This window comes from Oncorhynchus mykiss, chromosome 19 (assembly GCF_057628025.1).
Source record: "Oncorhynchus mykiss isolate SJ-2025 chromosome 19, ASM5762802v1, whole genome shotgun sequence".
In the NCBI taxonomy this organism is placed as follows: domain Eukaryota; kingdom Metazoa; phylum Chordata; class Actinopteri; order Salmoniformes; family Salmonidae; genus Oncorhynchus; species Oncorhynchus mykiss.
The window spans coordinates 26667108-26673107 of NC_143040.1; positions in this window are offsets into that span (position 1 = coordinate 26667108).

Sequence of the window (6000 nt, forward strand, 5' to 3'; positions counted from 1 at the left end):
TCACCCGCAGCAAGAGCGACATCATTGATAAATACAGAGAAATGAGTAGGCCAGAGAATTGAACCCTGTCGCACCCCCATAGAGATTGCCAAAGGTTCGGACAACAAGCCCTCCAATTTGACACACTGAACTCTATCGGAGAAGTAGTTAGTAAACCAGGTGAGGCAGTCATTAGAGAAACCAAGGCTGTTGAGTCTGCCAATAAGAATACGGCGATTGACAGAGTCGAAAGCCTTGGCCAGGTTGATGAAGACGGCTGCACAGTACTGTCTTTTATGATGGCGGTTAAGATATCGTTTAGGACCTTGAGCGTGGCTGAGGTGCACCCGAGACCAGCTCGGAAACCAGATTGCATAGCGGAGAAGGTACGGCGTTAGTTTTTTCACATTGTTTGTAACTTATGTTGTACATAATGTTGCTGTAACCGTCTCGTATGACCGAAAAGAGCTTCTGGACATAAGAACAGCGATTACTCACCTTGAATTGGACGAAGAATTTTCTTCAATGAGTCGGTCGAGAGACATTTACTCCAGACACCCGAACAGGCCCTCATCCCCGTCATTTACAGGAGAAATAGATGGAAGAGGTATCGCAGAAGGAGATTGGGGTGCCTTGTGAGGATCCCCTGAAGAGTGGCTAATCTGCCTTTGCCATCGGTCCTATTGGCCAACATATTGCTGGTTAATACATTGGACAAACTAAAAGCATGTATATCCTACCAACGGGACAGTAATATCTCACTGAGTCGTGGCTGAACGATGACATGAATAACATACAACTGGTGGGTTATATATACACTGTATTGGCCGGATAGAACAGCAGTCTCTGGTAAAACACGGGGTGGGGCCTATGCATATATTTAAACAAAAGGAAGTCTCGAGGTTTTGCTCGCCTGAGTTAGTGTGGTCTACAGCTTATCATGAGATACTCTATCTACCTAGAGGGTTTTCATCTGTATTTTTCGTAGCTGTCTACATACCACCATAGACTGACGCTGGCACTAAGAGTGCACTCAATGAGCTGTATACCGCCATAAGCAAACAGGAAAACACTCATCCAGAGGCGGCGCTCCTAGTGGCCGGGGACTTTAATGCAGGGAAACTTAAATCCATTTTACCTCATTTCTACCAGCATGTTAAATGTGCAACCAGAGGGAAAAATAACTCTAGACCACCATTACTCCACACACAGAGATGCGTACAAAGCTCTCCCTCTTTGGCAAATCCAACCATAATTCTATCCTCCTGATTCCTGCTTACAAGCAAACATTAAAGCAGGAAACACCAGTGACTCGGTCAATAAAATGTGGTCAGATGAAGGAGATGCCAAGCTACAGGACTGTTTTGCTAGCAAAGACTGGAATATGTTCCGGGATTCTTCCGATGGCATTGAAGAGTACACCACATCAGTCAATGGCTTCTTCAATAAGTGCATAGATGACGTCATCCCCACAGTGACTGTACGTACATACCCCAAACAGAACCATGGATTACAGGCAACGGTAGCACTGAGATAAAGGGTAGAGCTACCACTTTCAAAGAGTGGGACTCCAACCTGGAAGCTTATAATAAATCCCTTTATGCCCTCCGACGAACCATCAAACAGGCAAAGTGTCAATACAGGAATTGTCCTACACTGGTTCCGATGCTCGTCGGTTGTGGAAGGGCTTGCAAACTATTACAGACTACAAAGGGAAAAACAGCCGAGAACTGACCAGTGACACAAGGCTACCAGACGAGCTAAATCACATCTATGCAAGTAACACTGAAACATGCATGAGAGCACCAGCTGTTCCAAATCACTGTGTGATCACACTCTCTGCAGCCGATGTGAGTAAGATCTTTAAATAGGTCAACATTCACAAGGCCGCAGGGCCAGACGGATTACCAGGACTTGTACTCCGAGAATACGCTGACCAACTGCTAAGTGTCTTCACTGACATTTTCAACCTCTCCCTGTCTGAGTCTGTAAACCAACATGTTTCAAGCAGACCACCATAGTCCCTGTGCCCAGGAACACTAAGGTAACCTGCCTAAATGACTACCGACCCGTAGCACTCATGTCTGTAGCCATGAAATGCATTGAAAGGCTGGTCATGGCTCACATCAACACCATTATCCCAGAAACCCTAGACTCACTCCAAGTTGCATACCGCACCAACAGATCCACAGGTGATGCAATCTCTATTGCACTCCTCACTGCCCTTTCACACCTGTGTGAGAATGATATTCATTGACTACAGCTCAGCGTTCAACACCATAGTGCCCTCAAAGCTCATTACTAAGCTAAGGACCCTGGGACGAAACACCTCCCCCTGCAACTGGATCCTGGACTTCCTGTCCGCCCCCAGGTGGTAAGGGTAGGTAAAAACACATCCGCCAAGCTGATCCTCAACATCGGGGCCCCTCGGGGGTGTGTACTCAGTCACCTCCTGTACTCCCTGTATGGCCAGGCATGACTCCAACACAATCATTACGTTTTCCAATGAAACAACGGTGGTAGACCCGATAGCTGACAACGACGAGACAGCCTATAGGGAGAAGGTCAGAGAACAGACCGTGTGGTGCAAGAACAACAACCTCTCCCTCAACTTGATCTAAAAAAAGGAGATGATTGTGGACTACAGGAACAAGAGGACCGAGCACGCCTCCATTCTCATCAACAGGGCTGTAGTGGAGCAGGTTGAGATCTTCAAGTTCCTTGTCGTCCACCTCACCAACAAACTAACATGGTCCAAGCACACCAAGACAATCGTGAAGAGGGCACGATAAAATCTATACCCCCTCAGGAGAATGAAAAGATTTGGCATGGGTCCTCAGATCCTCAAAAGGTGCTATAGCTGCACCATCGAGAGCCTCCTGATGGGTTGCATCACTGCCTGGTATGGCAACTGCTCGACCTCCGACCACAAGGCACTGCAGAGGGTAGTGCTTACGGCCCAGTGCTTCACTGGGGCCAAAATTCCTGCCATCCAGGACCTCTATAACAGGCGGTGTCAGAGGAAGGCCTTAAAAATGGTCAGATCCCAGCCACCCTAGTTGTAGATTGTTCTCTCTGCTACCGCACGGCAAGTGGTACCGGAGCACCAATTCTAGGTCCAAGAGGCTTCTAAACAGCTTCTACCCCAAAGCCATAAGACTCCTGATCATCTAACCAAATGGCTACCCAGACTACTTGCACCGCCCCCCACTCCTTTTTGCTGCTGCTACTCTCTGTTATTATCTATGCACAGTCACTTTAATAACTCTACCTACAATACATACATATCACCTCAATTACCTCGAATAACCGGTGCCCCCGCACATTGACTCTGTACTGTATATAGCCTCTCTATTTTTATTTTACTGCTACTATTGAATTATTTTTTACTTACATTTCATTTTTTTAAAGGTATTTTTCTGAAAACTGCATTGTTGGTTAAGGGCTTGTAAGTTAGCATTTCACTGTAAGGTACACCTGTTGTATGTGACAAATAACATTTGATTTGAGATACCCCCCCAAAATACTTAAGTAGTTCTTTCAAGTATTTTTACTTAAGTACTTTACACCACTGTGTGTGTGTGTGTGTGTGTGTGTGTGTGTGTGTGTGTGTGTGTGTGTGTGTGTGTGTGTGTGTGTGTGTGTGTGTGTGTGTGTGTGTGTGTGTTTTTGTTACCCTGCGTTGACTCCTTCTGCTCAGCATCGTTCCATTTCTCCAAAGTCAAAGTTCAAAGTTAAGGATTAAGATTAAGGGGCGAGATTTTGGAGAGTGTTAAAATATGAAGTTTAGGCATTCATTTTGAATGGTTAAGGTAAAGGTTAAGGTTTGGAAAAAGGTTAAAAAAAACTTGTTGTTGCTATTTTAACAATCACAGTTATCTGCAAACTTTCTGGCGTTGCAGCGAAAGGGCTCGGTTATGATGAATACATCTTCAAAATATTCTTACAGTTGTAATCAAATTAAATGAAAAACAAGTGATCTATTTTTTTATATAACAACAATGAATAACTGTAAAATGTAATGATATTATAAATCGCCAGCGGGCTGACATTCTATTTTTGTCTAACCACGTCCAAAACGGGGCCTGCATGGCAAAATTGTTAATTTATTTAACCAGGCAAGTCAGTTAAGAACAAATTATTATTTACAATAATAGCCGACCTCGGCGACGCTGGGCCGATTGCGCCCCACCCTATGGGACTCCCAATCACGGCCGGTTGGGATACAGCCTGGAATCGAACCAGGGTCTGTGACACCTCTAGCACTGAGATGCTGTGCCTTAGACTGCTTCGCCACTCAGGAGCCCCTTAATGTGGGCCTGCCTGCAATGCAGAGATAAAAAGGGACTGTTAGCTCACTGTTTTACTCCTCTCAAACTTGATATTTTAATATAAAGCATTGGTGATTAAGATTTATTTCCAAGCGGTCTCAGAAGCCAATCTCTTTGTCGACAGTCTTGACTACTTTGCGATTGTATTGGGCAGACAAAAAAAGCCTTCATACTCTTGTTCCATGCGCATATGGTCAGTGTGCTTCATGGCTGGATAGGAAGCCTTTCCGTTGTCAAAATTCATGCCATAAGCAACTGTGTTACCACTAAAAACAGCTTTGGTTGGTCTTAAATATCCCTTTCAGTGCTGTCTGAAATTAGCACTGAATCACATTTTTAAGGACACACCTCAAATATTTCCACCCTGCCCATCTGAGCACAAGTGAGCTGATGTAAATTGCCAAACCTGGCATTAGGGCTGGAAAATGCCAGTGCGCCAGTTTGTACATGGTGAAATTACAGACTAACGTGCGTTTGACACTAGCACCACCGCCGCAGCCGAAAATAGAGCCATTAATGGTAACAACGCTCACTGTTGCCCCTACTGGCTGCTTTTGAAGGCATTGCCCGACGCCCTCAGGACATGGACAGACGTCCATTTTCGAAGTCAATCTTGAGCGATCTTTAGCTCATTGACTACCATGACTGTCTCTAAATTGTTTTGCACACCCTTGCAATTACAGAGCTCACACATTCCCTGTCTTTGACTCACACTTTTTCTTATTCTGCCCCTCTGTCTCACCTGCACTCCTGTCTCTGTTAAACATACTACAAACACACAAACATTCTCTTACACCCACCCGATATCTGTTGTCGTGTCTTTGGCTATGCCGGATTAATTGCTAAAACATGCTATGCTATAAAATAATTTTTCCGTAATTAATATCACCTGATTGAGCTAATCATGTAAATGTAATTAACTAGAGAGAGTCGGGCACCACGAAATAATATTTATAGAGCTGTTATCTTCCGAATAAACTCTTAAAGATCTAGTAATATTTTACATCAATAGCAGTCAATATCAATCGTCATTTTACTTCAGTCTCATAATCTGAAAGTTGTAAATTCTTGGTTATCTGCAAGAACCCTGGCTAACATGTTGAATCAGCAATACAAAATTGGGTTTAATTATTTATTTACTAAATACCTAACTAATCACACAGAACTCACATACACAAAGAATGAAATATACCTGGATAATTCTTTACCTCATAGGAAAACATCCCTGGAGGGCGGAACAGATATGCCAGCTTGTTACACAAAGGAAAATGGAATGGGTTGAGTGAAAGAGCGGGAAGACAGGAACAAAGGCGAAGCTGTGCTATCGTAAATACAGTATCTTATGCATTCTAAATTACCGCCCATTTGGAAAAGGAAAATTCAATAAATATTTACTCTGAGCTGCACTTCAGTAGGTTGGTGGTAGATGGAAGAACGTGTTGCCAAACCGAGTCCTCTGTCCTTTGAAGAATGTCTCTGGTGGTCACTTGGATAAGTTGTAGTAACGTCGTTGTGTGGTAGATGGGATACTCTGTCTGTTCCTTCCTAACCTGCGTTTGCAGCTGCGGTCGCCAACTCAACGGCTAGGAGGTATCACTTCTGTTGTGAATAAGAATTCAAAGTTCATACCATTCACAACCAAAGCTCATGCTGATGTTGTCTTCGTTCTGTAGTTTTATCTGAACCATTC